This window comes from Plectrocnemia conspersa, unplaced genomic scaffold, assembly GCF_051122295.1.
Source record: "Plectrocnemia conspersa isolate PC_06_02 unplaced genomic scaffold, ASM5112229v1 ptg000014l, whole genome shotgun sequence".
NCBI classification, from domain to species: Eukaryota; Metazoa; Arthropoda; class Insecta; order Trichoptera; family Polycentropodidae; genus Plectrocnemia; species Plectrocnemia conspersa.
In genome coordinates, this window is record NW_028277178.1 from 28,918,585 (window position 1) to 28,942,878 (window position 24,294).

General features: G+C 27.0%; 1 protein-coding gene and 1 long non-coding RNA gene across 5 annotated transcripts in view; both read left to right on the forward strand.

The window, feature by feature from the left end:
* Positions 1 to 4,853, forward strand: part of LOC148226722 (uncharacterized) — a 76,710-nt gene extending 71,857 nt beyond the window's left edge. For 2 of the 4 annotated variants that reach the window (XR_015812194.1, XR_015812196.1), the window contains one exon: positions 3,303 to 3,546. This is a non-coding gene — a long non-coding RNA (uncharacterized LOC148226722). Of the gene's footprint in view, positions 1 to 2,211; positions 2,570 to 3,302; positions 3,547 to 4,726 lie in introns of those variants that run through there. The other 2 variants (XR_015812193.1, XR_015812195.1) reach the window with 2 other exon arrangements.
* Positions 4,854 to 5,657: 804 nt separating this feature from the next.
* Positions 5,658 to 24,294, forward strand: part of Scp2 (Sarcoplasmic calcium-binding protein 2) — a 73,541-nt gene continuing 54,904 nt past the window's right edge. Inside the window, exon 1 of the mRNA XM_088203309.1 lies at positions 5,658 to 5,872. The gene's annotated coding sequence lies outside the window, so the exon portion shown is untranslated. The remainder of the gene's footprint in view (positions 5,873 to 24,294) is intronic.

Here is a 24,294-nt window from a genome sequence, read left to right on the forward strand (position 1 = left end):
TTATTAGTATATAGTTACAAAATATTTGACCTTTACTTAAATTTCCGCATCGAGATGTTTTGTAACCGTAATAAAGTGATACGGTTGGGACGAAACTTGGCGCAAGTGATTTATAAATAATTATTTCAAGCAATTCAGCAAATGCTATAGTTCTTTATACACAAATTGTCACATTATTTATGAATTGTGACTTTTGTGCATTTCAAAAGATTATGAAATTATCTTGAGAATCAGATCAACATTATGTTTTTAAAAATAAATCGTGTTAAGGATTGTTAAACCCAGCAAAAATAATTATAAAAAAACAGGTGCGTTTTTCTGCCTATATGCGTTTCTAATTGCTCAAGAGAAACCCGTTCACCAATTATCAAAGCTGCTCTCATTTATAATATAAAATGGCTGTGTCGCATTTTTACTATAAACTTAATTTTTTACCCATTCTCCACTAGAAACAGCGCCTAAGCTTCCCTGATTCCAACTACTAACTCGACATTATTGTCATTGCATTTTATTAGCTAACAGGGTCATACTTTTATTAGTAAGATATTTATTTTTTTAATTTAAAATTTAACAATATTACAATTTCTGAAATTATAATTTGAAAACATTTTTTATATATTACGCAATATCTCCATTATTTTTCTTAAGAGGGATTAAGCATTTGGTGCTCAAGGAAAAATTAGGTACACAATAAAATTTATTCGACGCGATATAGCATTTTTATATATATATAGCTTTGCACATGCGTATCGTTAATATGAAAAGTCACGTAGGTCTCGTATCGATAAATATGGCAAAATTGTACCCTTGATACGATGAAGGAAAAACTAATTAAACTCACACTCTACAAAGGAAAAAAATGTTTTTCCTCTTCGAAGAGGAAAGGCGCAAAAATTACTAGCTTCAAAAGATTACTCGCAGGATTTTAACAGGATTAACGCGCCGAAAAAATAAATATATGGCTTTTTCAATTGTGTTTGCATTTTAATTGAAAATTTAATTTCTTCGCTGCTTATTTTTTCAAGTGTGACGATGATTCACGAGATAAAAAATAATCGCATTGCGGCTGATATGAATTACATTACGTTTGCTGCAATATTTGCACTTGGCACTGATTTATGGCTAGATAGATCGTGTATAGCCCGAAAATTAAATTAATGGTTCGTTTTTACATGACTCAGGTGCCAAATTCAGATTATGTAACCTATATAAATATTTTTTACTTTTTTAATACACTTATCTTATCGTCACTTTATTGCAATAATTTGTACTAATATAAGTTTGCCTCTGGCTTTTCACTCGTACATATTTAATTTGTTAAAATAAAATTCTTCATCATTAGGTTCGTAAGGTATCGGTTCGAGTTTTCCCCCGAAGCGACGATGGAGATTTCCCGGTAGATTAAAAAGTTGGCTCCGATACTATTAAATTATCAAAGAAAATTCGATCTACCACGACATAAAACGAGCGCAACGTTTTTAATTATCTTTTTTTCGCTCTTCTTTGTTAGAATGAACGTATTGTGCAGTGTCTGTGTGTATGAAAAATAGTATCGAAAGATTGCCCTGTCAGTGTAGACGTGATCGATCACATCTACTTTCAAACTGAAGCTGTAAAATATTATAAATAATAGAGAAACATAAAGATTAATAATTTAATATTAATTTAAATAACTGTCATAAGTAAATTTGAGATAATTTATAATTACAAGTTTATCCATCGATAATAAAAATATATATACTTGATTAAAAAAATGTTCAATTAAATATTTAAACTAAATATATATTTCACCATAAATATTTTAAACACCATAATGATGTTTAACACACATATAATGATAGAATTACTTGTTATAAAAAAAATCTATAGCATTAATAGTTATAGAGATATATAAAAATTGCTTGATTAAAACTGATTTTGAGTCTCATTTTAGAATTAAAACCAGGGCGTTTAATTACTTAAATCGAAGGTAAATTCTAATAAAATGTACCGTTTTTTTTAAATTTGAGTTTTAACAGTTAGTCATGTTTTGACTGTTGATACCTAAGAATAATATTTTGTTGTATTTTATTTTGACGTACAACTAAAAAAATGGGTATCAAAATTTACAAAGGCAGAATTTTTACCATATAAACAATTCATATCAAATTGCATGTTTTATGATTTTTTAAATCAATCACTGCTACTAATAAAAATATTTTTAAATCGTAGGAGATTCTTTAAATATCCGTAAATGTCAAAGGTGGTTAAAAAAAATATGATATCAAGAATAGCCCTGAATGTGGAGGACAAGCAAAGATAGACGATGATGTCCTGGCTGCAGAAATGAAAGCAAATCAATCAAACAATCCATAAGTTAGCCGAGAAACTAACAAGTCTGATTTAACAGTGCACAGATACATTTATAAGATTAGGAAAACTTTGAAAAAAGGTGTATGTATCGTGTGTACCCATATCCAAAGATCTTTTTGATCTTGAAGCTGAGTCTCCTTTTCCCGATCATTTGATTACCAAAGATGAGGAATGTTGTACGAAAACAATCGTCGTATAAGTCAGTGGTTATCCAAATGTAAAGTATCAAAACCTACCTAAAAAAAATATTTTGTGTGTATGATAAAATTGCAGAAGAATTTTGCATTACGAAACTCTTAAACCGGGCTAAACAGTAATTGTGATTAGTTGGATCGTTTATTCGAGAAATTAAAAAGTGAATGCCTTTTTTTTACTTTCTCGTATAAACGATATTAGCTTGTTGTTACTGTTTGGCCCGGTTTAAGAGTTTCGTAATGCAAAATCCTTTTGCAATACTAACATACACACAAAATATTTTTTTACAGTGTGCTTAAAATGAGCCAAAAAAAGTCTAGTACTTTTATTAGTGCAACAAAACGCATTTAAATCTGACAAAGTTGACTCTCAATAAAATTTAAAAAATTGGCTAGAAGATTTTATTTTTTTAAGACCTTGCTCCTTCTAACTATATCACTTCATAGACGATGTAAAAAGAGGTATATCAAAATATTTTAAATTAAAATCTCTAATATTCTATGCTAATAGACTATAAAAGTGCATCGAAAGCTGCGAGAATTTTTTTATCTTTGAATAAAATAATATTTTAAGCAATAAAATAAAAATAATCATTTTAAAGTATTTTATATGCTCTATTAAAAATACATGTAGAAAGCATTCTATACAATACATGCATTGTAAATAAAAACACCAATATAAACAATAAAATATTTGAATACCGAAAATATTCACTAGTTTTTATTAAATAATAGTTTAATTTTTTTTATTTTTAGGTAATTTATAACAGCTATGGCTAGAAAAAATAATATTTGACAAACAAAATAACGGAAGGAAAACGCTTTTTGATCAGGAAATTTCAGAATTTACTCATATTTTTGTGTTAATATTGTGCTGCTGTGGACTTTTGTGATGGTTAGTATGAAATATATATTTTTTAAATCAATGCAATTGTATGTCATAAGTAGTTCATTATATAATATTTTTAAGCATACCACAGGAATAAATAAAATAAAAATTCGTACTGATTTATTTTTCGCCGGGGGAATATTGTACTTATTTTCTGGTATTTATAAAATTAAATTAAATAATATACTTTTTATTGTATATTATTACATTTATTACTCAAGCTTTATTTTTTGATTCTTTATAATTGATTTTTTAATATTTAGCAACTCTTATTGTAAGTAATTGTATGGTTTTACAGTTTAACAAACCGTGTTAATGTAATTTTTAATATAATACCTAAAGTATTAATTTATTAATTAGCTCGAAAATTATATAACTTTTGCATAAGAGGTTTATGTGTACGATGTTAGTAATATGCAAACTACATTAAATTAGTGAAAGCTTAGGTGTGTTCAAAACTAATATTACGGAAATTTTACATTTAGTCACAAAGAGAAAATAATATATAATTTCTCATAATTAAAATGTTTGTTAGTTTTCTCAAAAAAATAAAATACATTAAACTACATAGATGATCAAACTTTTGATTTGACAACAAATAAGTATAAAAGCGTTTTTAAATTACCTTTCTATGATTAAGTACAATTAACTGTAATATTTATTTAGTGAAAAGCAATTAAAAATCACTTTTTTAAAAATCACCATTACATAACATCCAAGACGTAAGCAATTAAATCGATAAATATTTATAAAAACCTTCTTAAATTAACTTTGTATGATTGAGTACAATAAACTATATTATTTAATCAATGCTAATTATAGTTAAAACGGTAAAATCCCACACATTTTCCTGTTAAAATGCGCTTTTATATACATTTTTAAGACGCAACAATTTAAATGAAAAACATTTGAAAATCTTAAGCATTCATGATTGTAGACAAAATTTCCATAACCGTTTGTCTCCACTAAACAATGTATTGCACTCCTTGAAACGGGCGGTTAAAAAACTAAAGGCACTATTCTACTTTACAATGACGTAATATACCGTAAAATCACCACAATAAAGTTTATTAAAAAAGAGGATTTTTCCTATACGGTTTTATTGCACAAAATAATAATTTTTCTTAATTTAACCGAGCTGCTCACAGGAAGAGAATACACCTCACCCCAACAAATGTACTAACTACCGGTATTTCATTTTGTAATACCGGTAGTACCGAAGGTCGATTTTTTTCTTCAATACCGGTACTACCAGTATTATAATTTGTATAAATAATTTCATTATTATAAGCTACATCATATCCAATAATAAAGAACTATCATCACACTAATTTAAAATAAAAAGGGAGTACAATGGAAAGATGAAAAAAAATGCTAAGATACAAAATCTTGCATCATCAGAGAGAGAGAGCAAAAAATTTATGTAACCGCTTGATGCAGTTTTATTGAAAAATATAACAATTAGAATTCAGGATTTGAATAGACGTGTCACCAAAGCCAAAGACTATCAGGTTTTATGACATATATATAATCCATAAAAAACGCTTTAAATATATTTAATCTTGCTTTTACAGACGCAAGCACACACAACCATCAGATCAAAAGCTGGTCGGTCGGCAAGTGATTAATTATTTGCCGGCTGACCCAGCCTGTCGAGACCCGGTTTTTATTTGCAAACGCCGAATCTCAGCTAACAAGCAAAAACAAATGATGTCTAAGTAGCACGTTTAAAAACCAGGGCTATGAATTTCCGCAATAATTTAATTGGTAAAATATGTTTTATTTCTTATCTATTTGCACAATAAATTCAAATTCAAGACCACGGTGATTTTATTTTTTTAAATTTAGCAAGAGATAAATTATTACAATTTATAATAATCTTCATTTATTTTTTAATAAATATCGTGCATAACAACTATTCATTTATTGTGACAACCTTTCAAAATTTCATAGAACAATAAAAATGACCATTCGACAAACCTACAATCGATTATTAGTCAGTTATATTTTTTACAAACAATTAAAACTATTACATACATCAATAAAGATAACTATACATAGATTTTCAGTGCTAGTGTAATAATAGTGATTATTTAAATACGTGCAGTGTACTTTGTGTTTTTTTTATTTATTGCAATAATACATATATGATTCCAAATTATTATTTAAAAAAAATATTGAGTCGGATTTAGAGTCGCTGATTTTATTTACCGACTCTGCAGCCCTGGTTAAAACCGAGCGTTCGCTGTATCGGGCAATTTAAAGGCGGAGAGGCAAGGCGGACCGAACCATTCGCTAGTACGAGCCCTAGACGGAAAGACGTGTCCTGACTACTATCGCCGTACATCCAGTCAGGAAGTCAGCACACATTTGCAGCGAAGACAGGAACTAGACAGGAAGCGACCCGTCGCCGTCAAAGCATCACTAGTACTTTCAGGTGGGTGACAAAACTTTTCCATGCCAACTTTTCAAACGCCCATTTACTGAACTTCTAATAATAAACTACGGTTTATAACACAATTTATGGAATAAAATAAAGCACTCAGGAAGTCTGCTATTGATTTTCTAACTCTAAAGCTACTTTAAAGCGCCCTAAAATTTAAATTAAAAGCAAAATTTTTGCATATTTTTGCCTATTTTAATAAAAATAATTTGTAATATATTCCTTAATTTTTAATTTAAATTACAAAAAGAGGAACATATTAATGGTTAAAAATCCATAAAATATTTTCTTAACTGTATAAAAAAAATTCTAGTTATTTTATTTTATTATTTTCATATGTACATATACATATATGTTATAATTTTAAATATTCACCCCCTCGTTAAGGATATTGGCTTATAGTAATAGTTAAGAATTTTTTTTTATTAATAATGATATTATATAACCTTAAGCAATCGCAAAAATATTTTTTTATAAAATCAAACATATTAAATAATCTGGCTATTTTTTTATGCGCTATTCCAAATAAAATATATTTTATTGTATTATATATAATACAAAATACTTGGACTATTGAAAACGTTTTCTGCTTAACATTAAATAATCATTAGTTCAAATCCCTTATGAACCTCTAGTTCCTTTTTACTTTTATTATATCTGAAGGATCGACATTTATATTAATAATTCATAATACAGTAATTCTAATAAATTTTATCAGAACTTATATTTCATAATTATATAGATAAATATCTATGTAATTAAATAAAGTCTGTATAAGTGCGCAAATATAATATTTTTAATTAATTCTACAAGAGAAAAAAATATTTTCGCCTAATTTTATGATTGAGATTGAAAATAATATTCATATTTATTAATACAAATAAATCAGATTTTGGATTTTGTAATCATATAAAAGAATATCGAAATGATTAAATTAAGTATGTCAAATTTTGCATGAGCTTTTTTAAAGTGCTGAAAATAATATATTTATTATATTTTTTTACAGCAAAAAATAAATTTTGCCTAATTTTATGATGTTTTAAGAAACTTATATTTAATAATTAGTATAATTATTATGATTAATTACATAAGATGGGATAGATATAATTAAATAATGTCTGTTAAATTTGATTGGCTACTTTTAAGTGCCCAAAAATAATACTCAAAATTAATTTTGATGTCTGAAAAATTGGAATTTATATTTTTATTACTATATATAACAATTTTATTCCATCACATGAGATCTAAGATTTTATAATCTAATATATTAACACAAAATAATTTAATAAAGTATTTTAAATTTTCATGAGCTTTGAACTTAAATATAATTTTAAAACAGATTTTAGATTTTGTAATTATATAGATGGATATCGAGATGATTAAATCAAGTATGCCAAATTTTGCATGAGTTTCTTTAAAGTGCCGAAAAAAAATATTTATTCTGTTCTTTGATGTTTAAGAGATTAAAACTCATACATGTATTTATTAATATTATAAGTATGATAGATAAGATTTTATATTTTGTAATCTTATAGATAAATATCAAGTTGATTTAATCAAGTCTGTTTAATTAAGCAAAGGTGTGCTAAAATATTATTTAAATATTTTTTACAGCAAAAAAAATATATTTTTAATAGTTTTATTGATGAATGATTTTTAGTATTATTTTTTATTAACATAAAAAATATTATTTATTTTGTATTAAATTATAAAATAAATTACAGCAATTATGATTTATTTATATTTAAAATGTCTTTAAAAGTCCGATTTAAGATTTGAGTTTTCACAATAAATAAAAAAAATTGCAATTTTTTAAGTAATATTAATTTGAGGTATTTAATTAATAAATTAATAATTCAACAAAAATACAGCATAAATTTAATTTTATCTGAAAAATAAGTAGTATCAATAAAAACTCATAGTAGTATCATAAATAATAAAAAAAAGTACTTAATAAGAATTTCACGTTGCTATGCTAACATATTTTTTTATAAAAGTTAGTTATAAGATCTACTTGAAAGTAGGTTAAAAATGTTAATATCGACTAGAAAATATATTTAAAACATTATAAGAAATTAGCAACAGATTTCTTATTAATTTTGTCAATCTGCTAATTAGCTTAATATATTTTTTATTTTAAATACAGAATGGCTTAATAATTTTGGGTTTATGATCGCTGTATCTGACGTACGTCAGATTGGAGTGAATCCCGATAATTAAGATTTCACCTTCCAGTCAGATTATCATCCAAAATCGCTTATTCTCGGCGACTAGGAAATTAAATTAAGGCTTGATCGGGCAGATATATTCTACTATCCTTGATATATTGCCACGCCCAAGTCTGGGTACATCGCACGGCGATAAATTTGCTCGAAATTATCCAATACAAAATTATTATCCAATCCGGTCCCGTAACAAAGGCCCAAATCTCAACTTTCAGCGTTACGACCAACTCCTGAGTGAAAAGTTGGCTAAATCGAAACAGAACACACATGACTGAATTTTAACAAACGGCTCTCAAACTTTGATGGATACGTATCTTTATATCAAAATATAATTAGCAACTAAAAGTATAAATATTTAAATAAGAAATATTTTAAAAAATAATTCTTTTAACTTTTGAAGCAATATTTTTTTGTGTCAGTACGTGCTATGTATATAAGTATAAAGACGCGGTTTGTTTGAGTACTAAATATCGTGCTATACGGTGGTTTACTAAATATATACTACCTCATCATTATCGCCAAATATGTAAATGGCAACGCCAACGCAAAACTTTTTGTTTAGATTCGTTGGTGTGTTCGTGTTGTTCATCTAAACAATAATGTAGGCCCTGGCGTTAATGAGTATAATATGTATCTTTGAGGAAAAGCAAAAGGGAAATTTTATGTAATTTTTAATAAATATTTTTGTTATTCATAACAAACATAATCCTAAATTTCCGACTGTACGGTCCGTTTGTTTATATAATTCAGTGGCTTTTATTAATTTTTCACAACGTTTGATTAGTGCTAAGAATTATTAGCTCAACTAGCAGTTTTCTATGTGACATTAATAAATGAATATTTTTTAATTGAATTGGCTTAGTTAATTTATTAACACAACGCACTATAAATAATTTAAAATATACTACAAACTATGATTTGTATATATGTTTCATTAATAATACAGTTTTCTTTATTTGATTCTTAGATATGCGAGCTTATTGTGGTTAAATTAAGCTTAAATGTTATTATATTGCTAGTCATTCCAATATATTATGATTTATTACAATGAAGTAATTTACTTAAATTTCTGTTTGAAATTCTTCTTTTTCTTTTTCTTATTATTATTTCTAAATTTTATTTATAAGTCAGATTAAATATGATATCCGAGACGTGTCTTAATGAAAACATAATTTATAAAAAAAAATGATACACACTTATGAATTTTAGCTTGCGATCGTAACGGCACTCGGGGGCAGAAAATATGCAAATAACGCCAGTTTGATGCAAAATTTATTCAGACAATAATAAAATTACAATAATGGGGGCTGAAAAACGACGTTTGGCTTCAGATAAAAATGAAAATATTATGTAAAATTGTATTTTTTTATCCGGTGCAATGCATTAGGCGGGCGTGTTAAACACCCGGACTTAAAAGACATTTTTAATTTAACTTTAAAAATGTATATTGAAATATAATAATCTGTGAAACAATCAAATCCCCTCATTATTAATTTTCTAACATTTATTGTATCTTTGTAGCAAAAATAAATAAATGTAAAAACAATACAGTCGATTTCTAAAATTTATTTTTCACTACTTAAAAATAATTTTTAGTTACATTTTTATGATTCAAACTGAGTTTTGCGACCCTAATAATATTTATTTACCGTTTTATTATTATGTAATTTGATTGAATAACTAATAAAAGCAGAGTACAATAAGCGTTAAAAACTGATTTAACGCTTATTGTGCTCTGTATTTTAATTATTTTTTTAATAAAAGAAAAAGTTTAAATTTTTTATGAAAATCTTATAGTATTTTTTTCATTAAATTATTTTCTTTATTTAAAGATATTGTTCTATGAATCATTGCTACTAAAATAGGGTTTCGTAGAACTTTTTCTTTGATAAAATATTAAGTTTTTATTTTTAATTATTTTATTGACTAACTATTAAATAATATTTAATAAATATACATTGCAAATTTTAACTCTAATGTAAAAGTTATAATTTTAATATGAAAATCTCACAATATTTTATTATTGAATTATTTTTTTTAATTAAAAAATATTGTTGTACAAAGCAGTGTTTAAAATATAGTGTTCGGTGGAACAAAAAAAATAGGATTTCAAAAAAAAACGTTAAAAGCGTCACACACTGAATGAAATATATTTATTTATTTAGTTTATTTAAATTTAATTGCGAATAACAGATAACTTCAATGTAACACAATGGTCTTAAAATAAACAGTACATTGTATTATTAGAATACACACAAAAAAATGCATAGTAAAAAAATCATTAAATATTAAAATAAAATAAATCCAGCTACTCGTAGCTGACATTAAATAGACGAATGTACAATGCCAACAGTTTTGGCTCTAAATAGTGATTCTCGTAGACGTTCTGGAATCCAAAAATAGTATTTTTTGCAAATATTTCATTTTCTAAGTGAAGCGAATTTGTTGTATTTTGAATCCCTAAGCTTTGATTAATTAAGTTATAGTTTATATATTCAATCGAAATATAATATCATAGAGATGCTATTATATATTATTAAATTATTAAGCGTGACTTGAATTTGTACTTTGTACATTAAACTACAATAACAATACCCTAATGAGTTTTCAGCCACCGAAAACAAACGGATAAACAGCAATTATTTAACCCAAAAATTTCGCACTATGTAACCAAAATTTTCATTGATATTTTATTTTAATAAAACAGCAGTTATTGTGAACATTGAAACATAATATTAAAAATCTTGAATATAGCAGTAATTCATTTTGAAAAAAATCAAAAAGTATGGCGCATTTTATCGTTTTATTGATTATTGTACAAATGAAAATTCTGCACAGGGAAAATTTTAAACAACAAATATTCTGATCATAGATTATTTATTATATGCTGATGATAAAGTTCGACTGGTAAAGAGTATTTACACAAATGCGGATTCGCTGTCTTTACAAAAAGACATAAAGCAAGCTATTTTTAACATTGTTAAATGTCATATTTTTCTATTAATATTTTAACCAAAATTGACACTCAAGCAATAATAGAAATTTTGTATGCGCAAAATTAAAATTTACGATAAAGCGTTGATATTATTGATGCTCGTTTTCGTTATGCGGAGCGCGTATCACTTCAATAATTTATTGCCGAGTTAGGTTCTAGCGTGTAGCGTCTTCTACAGTTCAAAATCTCAGTAAATCGAAGTTTTCCTTATTATTGAAACGTATGTATTCAGAGAAAAAAATATATACGGAACATATTTGTATTTTTATATGAGCATTATAATACAGTTCAATTCTCGACATAGTGTCTATTCAATAAAATATATTGAAACCTACAATCTGTTTTCAAGACTGTAGAATGCCCTAGTTTGCGACCCTTGTTCTTTACTATTGCGGCCAAGACTTCAATGCTCGAAAACAGCTTTCAGATACAATGTTGTTTTCAGTAAGCCATAGTGATAATTGAATTTCTTTAGTTGCAATTTAACAACTTAAATGAGCGAGTGTATATTATACAAGCACGCCACTTAAAAAATACATCATTTAAATTATATGAGTAGTTTTTAATATATTTTATTTACTTATGAGTATTTGATATTATATTAAATAAAATAGATAGATTTAAAAAATGTAAAAAAAAAATCACTAACTGACAGTTCACACTATGACGTGCACAATTTTACTGCCTTTTTGTGTTAAACAAAACTTATTTAATAAAATCGTGTATGCACTACATAGTAAAATCGCTCGTCAATGATTAGTATTTTTCTCATTATGAATATAGTCTAATGCATATAAGTGCCCCATGCGGCCCGTGGTTAAAAGTCCGTTTGACATGCCTGCATTAGGGTCTCGAATCTTGATATAATAATAGGCCGTAAAATCGTAGCTGGACGTTGCATGATATCGTGCAGCCCAGTTGTGAGATTAAAACCATGGATATTAAGTAAACCATAACAAACGGAAAGCTTTCCTCTGGAGCTTTTCGAAGAATTAGAAATAATTAGGCGTCAGTTCGCTTTGGCGGAAACGTTGGTTTTGTGGTATGAATTATTGCTGTAGCTCAATTGGTCGATACGACCTAGAGAGAATCTTGAATTGTTTAATAGCTAAATCGACTAGTAGTTTACACACATTTTAATAAAATATATAAAGAAATAATTTTTCATACACTCGTTTTATATATTTTTTTATAACGCATAACTCAAATTGAATTAAAACTTTAAAGCCTTTGTTTTTCAATGAAATTTTGATGTGAAACAATACGAGCTTTTATAATAAATTTTAACACTGTGACAATACTGTATAAAAAGCGTTGTCAATTTAATTTTATATATATACATATATATATATGTGAGTAAAAATATACCAAGGGACTTATGTATATTTCCTCATGAAAAAATATAAAATTTACATATAGTTTATGATGATGAATATAAAGTTAGCGTAAAACATCCCGCATAAGAGAGAAGCCACTCTCTCCGGGGTGTAATATGCAATTTTTTCGCAATTACTCCATTTTTCAGCATCGTTCCGTGCCATAAAACGCTCTGTGGTAATCTAAGGAGTCTCATTTGGAAATATGGACCGTGCTTAGTTATAAGCGTATCTGCGATCGGAATTGCAAATGTGCAGCGTGGCTTGTGACTAAATTGTGAGCTTTCGCCGATATGTAAATGGGTAGGGAAAGGGTTATGCCCGTTTCATTATTCATCGAAAAATTTTAAAAAGACCCTCCCGCAGTTATAAGCTTAGCGTCACAGATGTTTGCTTTCATATATTTTGCATATGAAAATATTTTTTTAATATGAAATGCATAATTCATGTGGTAGCGAATCACTTCTGACGAGTGAGATTAGAAAATAAATTTTACTCTCTTGTGTTTAAAATAAAAAAAATAAAATGATTTTATATAAATATTGTAAATAATGAACTTATCAATAATACTATATTTTTTCACCTATTTTACATGTATAGTATCAGTGACATAAGCTTTACAAATATATTAAATATTTAATGTATTTCATGCTTTTGTATATTATTAAAAAAAAAAGCAATTTTATTTCCATTATCTATGTGTTCAACAAATGTTCCAAAGATAAAAATCATGCATAATAATATAATGTTTTTTTCTATATATTATATATATAAAATGTAACATGCAAATTAAAAACATATTAAATAAATAATTAATGGAAATTATTATTATTTTATTCCCATCTTATGACAAAAGTTAAAATCAAAGGTTTTTATTAAATTTTGTTTCATCTTCTCGCGTTTCAATTTTTTTTTATTAAAAATGTAATAATACAATTTTTAAAGAGAACAGTATGTAGTAAACTGAGAAAATTTGTTTAATTATAACGCAATAAGATTTTAATAAAGTTCACATTAAAAAGTTTTAACGACGACAAACTTTAATAAAACTTTTATTTGCATTAAGACCGATGAAAGGGGTTAATTATGTTGTAGCACAAATTACCTAATTTGTTTCACAGTTTATTTTTTCGCGCAGCAACGACGAAGCAAGTCTTTTGACTTTCGTTTAGATTGATCGTTCAGTTAAAGGGTAAATGAATTATTCATTGGAGTTACACCAAAGGCAATTTATCTTTAACTCCCATACAAAAACCACGCACATTACATACGCCGAATAGCAATTTTTAGACATCGTCTAAAAGGACAATTTCCATATAAGTAAATCCGTCCAATTTCCATATTTCACATTTCCTCAGCATGAAATCTAATCACGCTATTAGAATTTGCGAGTATTCGTCAACGGCGGATCCTCATGGATCCGGCCCTTTCAACCTTCTGGGAGGAAAAGACTTTTCTCTCCATTAATCCGACAAAGCGCGTTTATTCTTTTGTGAAGCCAAAATACGTCAGTGAAGAGTAATGTATGTCTTGGCTTAAACCTGTTGAGAAAAGCATACAATGCGCAAGAACGTCTCGCGAGATTAGACGTGGACGTTCTTCGTCGAGAAATTGTGAAAATTTATCATTTTAAAATTTTTACCTCTGATAAATATTATATTTTTTAGTATTTTTAAAGAATGCTCTCACGGTTGCTATGTTTATTTTGAATCAATCGATAGTTATTTATAGAAAATATACAAAGTAACGTGGCTAGAAATTTCAGTGCTATAAAATATAATGAAAGAAAGCGCATTTTATTACTTAAATTAACAGACATTAAATTTTAAAACTTCAGAATATAAATATTTAATTTATATTTTTAAGTGCAGTTTAAAAATTCGTAAATAAATAATTTATATGCAAAAGTTTCAGAATAAAAATATTAAATATATATTTTTTTAATTAGCGTTTTTCTAACACTACATATTTGATTTTTTAAATTTGCAAATAAATAATTTATTTTCCTGTAATAAAGTAAAACCGTTTTTTTAGGCCTTCCTTCAATAATGTTTAATTGATATTTAATTTTTTTTTAATATCTGTAATTAAAAATATTAAGATTTGCAAATATAATAAATAAAAATAATAGATTTTATATTTTCAATATATTATATAATATTTTTTCAAACTTGTAGCTGTTTAAACAGCTTTCCCCTTTTCCCTTCATTATTGTTAAATTGATATTTAACTTATTTTATTATTCGAATATTTTTTTAGTTTAAAATATATTTAATTAAAAACATTAGATTCTCAAATATATAAAAAAAAATGATTTTATATTTTTGATAATAAAACTTTATAGCTATTTAAACTTTTTTACATAAAAAAGGTTATGTAACTTTCTGCATACCTAAAAACGCAAATATGCGTAGCCCGACGCTAATGTGTATAACTTGCTATTAACATAAAATTACAAATAACGCATAATTGAGTCAGGGGCTTTTAATGATAGTTTAACATGTGCGCTTATAGTTTTTAATATATTTTTTTATTTAGTTATGTTATCCAACAAGTAGTTCTCTATTTTTTTTATTTTAAAATATAACTTTAATGAATTATATATTTATATATAGAAGCATTTAAAAATGCATTACCTTCGAAATCATCATATTAATTATCTAAATAATATTTTTGGTGGTATATTTTTAAACTCATACAAAATATAATAAAAGCTCATATTGATAAAATAATAAAATATATACATTGCAAAAATGGTGGGGGTTTCAACCACCAGCTCAATTAATTATGATGTTATTTTGATGACTATTTCAAAAAATATTAATTAATAGCATCTCGTATTTAATGAAAGGCTTAATAATATAATAGAGATTCAAGGACAAAATAATTGCGTTAAAAATTGTTAAAAAGGATTATTGTTATTTAGCCCCATTGTTAACGATCGCCAAAAGTAGCTATCTGGTAGTTTCGCTTTTAATACGTAAAAACAAATTTCGTGGGTGTGTCCAAGAAGCGATGCAATTGGCACATCAACATACTAATCTGCGATTCATTAGAGCTGTCTCGAATCAGAAATATAAAATTCGTGACACTTGGTCACAGAGGGGCAAATGGGCAGACGGAGGAATATTCTCCAGAATATCAGCTACATTTCCATATATATTTAGTATTTTGTATATGCCTAATAAAATATTTTTTTATTAAAAATGAATTTATTATCCTAAAAAAATATCTTTTTAAAAATTTTTAAAAATCGCATTTTTTCACTAATAAACAGTTTTGTTGACTCCCTTTAGTCTCTAATAATAAAACACCGAAAAGCATGAAATTAATTCGAATTAAAAAATGATTCAACGAGCTCGTGGTCTAATATTCGTTACACATTTTTTGCTCGTTTAAAAACTTTTTTTTTATATTCTGCAATATTTTAATATAAGGTAATAGTTTTTTTAATCTCACCTATGCTGCATTGATCAAATTGATCAGTTAAAAAATACTGGCTATTTTAACCCAATGATAGGGTACTAAAACATCCATGAAGTTTAAGTCCAAATTCAAACTCACATGCTTCTCCGTCGAAGAGATGAAAACAGTTCAATAATTCTCCGCCTTTACGGATACCTTCCATTTTGGAATATAAGAAGCACCTCTTTCAATTTCGCATAGTTGTCTTTTTCGCTGTATTTTATGCTAAATTGACCACAAACGTGCCACTTTTCCTCAATCGAAAACAGTGTATATTTTGTTTCGATTGTCCCGATTTTGTGAGGTTATTTGGCAGATAAACGATTGCATAAATCATCTTCTCAAGAGCTATCCACCTTTATATTTTTTTAGAAAATTCTTACTGTTAAGATCACGTAATCATATGTTTCACTAAGGATAGTTATTCCTACTCTTGACAGCTTGTACATTTAATTTATAAACCAAATTGTGAACGATTTGGTATTATATTTTTTATAAATATTTTTATTAACAAAGCTTTATAACCACTCAAAAATAACGTAAACATGATTAAAGTCCCGAGAAATACAAATAAGGATTACAAATATAAGCTTATTTTTTTAATGATTTCGTGTGACGAGTTTTTATTTGTATGCTTCTGTAAATATTTCGACGTCGTATACCAGATTATTATGTATCATTATTTGTATTTATAAAGCTCTACTCTCCGAGAAACTAGATCGTTAATGTCCGACAAGACAAGAAACATAATTAGCTACATACCAATATAAGTTCTTCAACGTGAGCTGTCGAAAGCTAGTCGATCGAATCTACGTTATGGCTAGCATATCACGTTTCCGTTGTGGATTTAGAACTTTATGAAATAAATAAAAAGTTCCCCGACGGATAGGTGCGGCCTCGCATACGTTATGGACCTCGGAGGAGAGCAAACAATCTCGAGAAACAAAGAGAGATACCATCTGTCGGGATACAAGAAGATATTTCCTTTTCCAATCATAAACATTCGGCGAATCCGAATCCTGTCACCGGAGAGAAAGGTTTTCCGTCACCTTTAAGTGGAGACGCCGAAAAAAAGCGTAATTTTAATGTAAGAGGGTTTGCTCTGTTCAAACATAACAGCAGACGGTGCTTTCCCATTCAGACGCCTCCTTAATAAGGGATTTCGTCGCCCTTTATTTTATGTATACTCTTCGCTGAAACTTTATCCCTAAACCCGTCTTTTTGAAACATTGGTTTCGCTAGCCCAAAGCGATAATTAAACGATCTTATTAGTTATGTTGTATACGTATCGAATTTCACTCAACGCGACTTGATAGTCGCAATCTGTTTATTTATATAATTAGTTTTAATATCAACTTATATCGTATCGTAAATAAATATATTTCTTCCAATACAAAACCGTATTTATAGTATCGTGGGTTTTACTCGAGCTTAAATAGGATAATCTTATTTTAAAATAAAGAAAATTTAGGCAATGTTGGTGTAAATCTTAAACAACCCCGGATACTAATCTTCCACTGAGATGGAAAAATATAGGATTATTCTCATTTGTATTTTATTTTTTTACAAAGCTTGTCGCGGTTCTTACTTAATTTATAAAAATGGCGCTTTATATATGCAATAATATCGTATTATATAAACATATTTATTTAATTCTTACAATATTACATAACATTTGTGCTGAACCTAAAATAATATTTAACGGTTAATAATTCATCAATTCGATTATGAAGCGTGAGAATAATTATATATACAAAATAAACATATAGATTTAATATTAATATATAATAAAATTATGTATTAAGACACACATAATGAAAACACTAAAATAGAAACATTATTTATTTTATTTAATAACAATACATTTAAAAGCCTTACAAATTTATTTTTTATGCTTTGTATATTCATATTAAATCTTTATATCTATAAGAAAAAAAATATTTTATAAATTCATCATGATATTTATTCGCGACATAAGAAAAATCTAGGAAAACATAATTTATGAGGATCGATTGGAATTATAAATATATATTAGTTACTAGCTCCGATCTTCAATAAATAAATCTATAAGCACCAAGGTCCGTGATATGAGATTTGAACTCACGTCTTTTAGGTATTAGTAACCGTCTATTGTGCTGATTAATATATTCATCAAAAATTTATTTATTAGAAAAAAATTACACATTGATGGCTAAAGTCATTATGAAATATGGCTGAGCTAACTAATTTAAAATTGTTTAAGGACGGTTTCATCAATTCTTTGATGCTTTGTGACTTCTATCTGTATTCTAGAGATTCGCGATCGCATCCTTTATTCTTGATATTGTGGCCAGAACGTCAGCGCTCGGTAATGCCCGTTCAGTTTTTATTTTACACAACATCTTTGTGTCTATTTATAGTAAGAATTTGTGTATGTAAATTTATTATTTATTTTTAAGTCATTAAAATTTATATTTATAGATGTTGACTTTAAGACGTTCTTTCCAAGTATCTTAACCACGATCCATATTTATCACTAGTTAAATATTCCACTTCAGGACCTCTCCCAAACCACTCACGTTGTCAAGATTGAATCGATAATGAATATTTAACTTGTGAATTATTAATGCGCTATGGAAATATTTTATGTCAATTTTTTTACTGCCTCGTACGTGATTTTGAAAAAAGTAATTACAGCATACGACCGAAGCCCAATAAAACGAGTAGCCGTGGTCATATGCAAAATTTCACACACGTAATGTCGTAAAATAGCCGACGACGTTAACTTCATAATTTGCAAATCAGATTTTTTTTGTTTGAAATTTTACAATAAACGTATAATTTTTGTACTTGTTCTCGGTAATACTCGGTGATTATTTAATTACCTCCATTCATACATAAAGGGTTTAGATGTTTTTTATCAGATAAAACACGCATGGTAACACTCACGCTATTCGTAGCTGCAGTTGATGTGAATACCTTGAAAAAATGCAGTTTTTTGTAATGCTATTTAATGATCGCATCTTAGACGTTAAATAAAATTTGGCTGATATTTTAAATTTAATTTATTTTTATTTTATATCATGAAGTTGACTTGATATATTGTATTTTTATTATTATTTTATAATTATGTTCCTTAAAATTGGATGTAACTTTGTGAAAATTTGATTCAATAGCGATGATTTAGGGGTAGAATCAGATTTGTTCATTTCTGTTGTCTTTCTTATTAAAATCGTTGCTTTGCCGTTATATTTTAAACAGGTTCAGATGCCATGCATTATTTTATGTTTACTGATGCTTTTTGGGGATTCTAACGCCTTGGAATTTCGCGTATAAATGCGTCGTAGTATTTTTATTTATTGCGCTTTTAACACATATATGCAACAAATCATTTTCTAGCACTCCTTGTTTATTAGCACAAATGGCCAAATGTTCCTAAAATAGTACGTATGTTATCACATACTCTCTTTACACAAAACCCAGATCAAAAAAATGGCAGTGATTAGAACCATGCGTTTATTTGGCACTTAATCTGAAACATGATTTTATCCATAAACTTGCGCACATATGTATAATAAAATACAGATTTAAATGTTTAGGTATGAAAATAATATTAATAAAAAAAATTGTTTAGTACAGAAACATTGATTTTTCAAATTAAAAAAAATAAAATAAATTTTTTTACTTATAAGCATATTTCACTATTTTTTTATTAAAAAATCTTTAGTGTAGCAAACTATTAATATAAAATGAAACATGTTTATTTATAAAACAATTAGTTTTTATACCTTTGACTAAAACTATATTGATGAAGCAACGAGAGTAGTTTTAAATAAAAATAGATTTACTAGTTGCAGAAGTATGATTGAAAGATTAGAATGAGTGGAAATACAAGAAATATTAAATATGAATATTTTAGTATTTATATATTAGCTAAAAAATAATCGTATTAGAGTATTTTAATAATAGATAAGGATGTACATTGATTTATTTTAAAAATAGAGAAAATTCAAGGATAGATTATTGAGAGTACGGCCAGGGGAATATTGTATGGAGGTGTGAATAAATATAATCATATTTCTATGACAATCCGCAAAAATTAAAATGAATCTGCTTTTTCTCAACGGAATAAAGAAACACCTTCGTGCATTAAGAAATAAATGATAATATTCAAGTATTTTTTAGATCATGTTTTAATATAAAACATAATCTAAAAGTATTTATTATTATCGTGTTTATATTAGGTTTTATATGTATATTTTGATTTAAAAATAAAATATAGCGTATAAAAAAAAACTATATTAGCTGAATAAATAATTTAAATAAATATTAATAATTATTATTATTATTTTAATGCTCTGATTTTGTGAGATATTTACTTATATGAGCCGTTGATTTTGAAAGTGGGGCAAGTCCATTTTGTTATGAAAAACAGTTAGAGCTAATTTTCATTAGAAATTATCTGTTTTAAATCAATTCACAATCATATCTTTAAATAACAGTGTAAATTTGTGTTGTTTTTTTTTCTATAAAATAATATTAAGCTTTTTGTTTAAAGCACTTATTCGAAATAAGTATGAAGTGCTAAAATAAAATAGAAAAGTAAAGAAATATATTATTTTATTTTTTCTTATACACATTAAATCGACATTTTCATAAAATCATTACTTTTGAAAGTGATGTAAGTCTACTGGACCCTATTAAAAACACGTTTTTTGTTTAAATAACGCGAATTTAAATATTGCAAATGAAATTTTGATGAAAAAATATCGTAAACAATATAAAATAAATCTATTTTTGCTTACTAATATTTTTAAATTACTTCAAACGCAAGCCATTAATTATCTAACAAAAACATAATATGGACTTGCCTCACTTTCAAAATCAACGGCTCGTATATCGCATTGAGAATTCAAGCTATTTGAAGTAAATTAACTAAGTCCAATATTATAAATATTTGATAATACATATTTTCGCTTTTAACTTTAGATTTTATATTATTATGTATATTAAATCCATAGGTTATGCTTTAATAATTCGTTTAAATTGAGGTTACTTAATAATTTAACTAAATATCTGACAGCTTTGTCTATTATCATCTCCTAAACTTTAACGATTAATAATTTGATTGCTGTCATATTTTGAAGCCATTGAGACAGTAAACAAGAATTTGTACAGTTTTAGATTTATATATTTTTTTAGTTTTATAGATGATGTAATATTAAAACGTTGTTATATTTTAGTATCTTAAAAATTCGTTATAATAAATAAAATACATCATAACATTGGTGTCTGTTTGTCACATGCTTAAGTCATAAATATTAAGCTTACAAATGTGTATGAATATAATATATTGTGAATACTCTTTTATTTAAGAATTTTTTCAACTTTATTATTGCATACATAAAAGCTCAACAGCATCTGTTGGCTTTTGTTGTCAAAGCTTTGAGAATATTAATTACGTGATCGATATCTCGAAAACGACTCATGTCAAGTCTCTTTGAGAAAACTCTGATGTTTTGTTGGAAAGTTTACTAGAAAACGATGAATAGATGCGAAGATCATCTACGTTTATATTTCATATGAGTAATAGTGCTCACAGGTTTGCCGATTACTTTAGTACACATACAGAGAAAACCTTCTATTGAAATTTGGTCTTTGGTCCGTTTTAATCGCTTTGATGTCTTTTCACAACACAAAAAGGAGACTTCCGGCTCGTCAGCGCCGGAAATGAACGGCTAAACGCTTTTCCGGACTATGTCCGGATAGTGTATAATTTTTCAACGTACATAGAGCAATAAATTCTCTCTGCGCGTTCCAAATTGAAAACACTGTTTCGGATATCTTTTCAGGTCAAGTGGCTCGTTTCAAAGATTTGATCTTTTGTTGGACGATTTAATATGCGCCGGATGCTGCGATGCACCTTTTGTTGGCAACCAATTTAAATGCTTTATTGTGCTATATCTTTCAACGTGGTTCGTATTTGTTACACCGGAGGTGTTTTATACCATTGCCAATAATATTAATACAAACATGCGAAAATATTTTTTAATGAATTGTGTATATTTTAGTTGCTGTTTATATTTTTATAAATCACTGAAATTTGATTCTGACAGTACATTATCCAATTCGTAGTCAGCAAAATCATTTAACGTGTTTATATTTTAGCTCCATGTTTTAAAAGGATATTGTTTATGCTCACTATAAAAGTATACGAGCATCCATGCGCGTCTAAAATCCTATCCCATTCGAAAGGGATGAAGTTATGAATGCGTAACCATTTTCATAATCTTAGATATCATAAGTCGTATACCGGAGATGGCAGCAAGCATCCGTGTTTATCAGAAGCAATACGTGAAACGTTTACGGTGATTTTATATCCACGTGAAATCTATAAGTTTTCGGTTTACGATTGTCGCCCGGGAAAGGTATCTATTTATTCCGTCGTCGAAGATACCTACGTATGTATAGCGCACACGTACTGCATATAATACCACCCCATCTCCATCCCCGACTACTCGCTCGAAATGAATTTTGCTAGAACGGGGGTTGAATATTTTCTGTGTCCTTTTTACACCTTCAAAGGGTCTTTGTCATAAAACGCGAGAGTGGTGTTGAACGTCAATTTAAATACACCTCAAAAAATTATGCTCCTAATAGAATGTACTGAAACGTCTTCCTGTCTAGGTTTAATATGTTTATTTAGTGTTAATTTTCTGCTCAATGCTCAATAAGCAAATATTACAGTTTTCAATCGACATATGCTACTAGTTACTCGATTTTATTTAAAAATTTCATTGCGATATTTATCCGTGAGATTATAAAAACATAAAAAAAACCTAATCTGTGAATCCGAACTCTCAGATGCGATAGAAATTATAAAACACTAGGTAATTAAGGATTTGAACTTAGTTATTTCAAGTATAAGTCACCGAACTTTACAACATTTATATCGTTCTAATAGACTTGCTATTTATCAAAATAAATAATAAGCCAAACAGAGTTTCGTTCTACGTATATAATACGTTTATTGTAAAGCTATTTGTGTACATAAGCAATTATAAAATCTCTTGAATGAAAAAAAAATTAAGCTACATTTTAAACCAGATATATTCGACTACTACTCTATTTTCTGAGAAGTGCTTTACTGCTCCGACATTTTAAATAAGTGTTCTAAATATATAAGACGCTTATTGTAAAGCTTTTTTGCACAAAGGACTGCAAGTGTATGATCTCTTGAAAGTGCTTTACTGCTCCGCAGATTTAAAGTAAAATATAATTAATAAAAATATCTCTATTTAAACTAAATTTATAATACACTCATTCAAAGGCGAATATGAGAACATATTTTTCATTAAAAACTATTATTATTACATCAATGTTATAATATATATAAACTTTGTATAAGTTTATTGAAAATGTTTTTGATTGCTTTTGGTAATTTTTAAATGTATTTTTATTATATTATATTTAATTCAAATACAACTGTAAAATCACAAAATCATTTAAATACAATATACAGGAGTTATATTTGTATTGAGTTAGCATATGTGTGATAATAATACATTTTTGTTAATAAAAAATATATTAGAAATATGCTTATAGTTCTTTAATGAATAGAAATATTTTTTATTGATATTAAACCCGTGAAAAATCTGCATAAATTTAAAAGTATTTTTAGTGACTCTTTCAACTAAAAATAAATCAATCAATCAGATGTTATCAATTTTGGCAAATAACCAAACAAAGCGATAAGTCGCTACCGGTTCGCATATTTAAGTTCACCTTTAATATAATATACAAAATCGTTCCTAGCTATATATTTTAAAATAAACATCATTAAATGTATATTATATCTAATTTAATTATTAAATTTCAGTCATATTGATCTGCTATATAAAATAATAATATTAATAATGCATATAAAATATAATAAAATTGCTATTATATAAGTACAAAGTAAACAGTTTTGTAATTGCTCATACATTTTACGTATATAAATATTCTTATAAAACTGCGTTACGAAGTTTCAAAATCGTATCGAAGATTAGGTTGAACTCTTGGAATTCAATTGACTTTCTAGTCAAACTCTATAGCAGATCGGATTATAGTCCGCTGCTTTTTCGGACTTCTAATACTTGTTTTTATTTATTTCGCGTAAATTAAATTGATACGAGCTTAGTTAAATTCTTATTTATTCCAAGTCGTAAGCGAAGTGCTGATTAAAATGTCTAAAAATAGCGAGTGTTTTGATTTATATACCCTTCAGAAGTCGATCGTCCCTTCTAATTCTTGATAATCTGGCCAATTCAATATGATTATCTGTTATATAATAAACTAAAATTGATAATGCGATAGTTTTATGGAATGTAATTT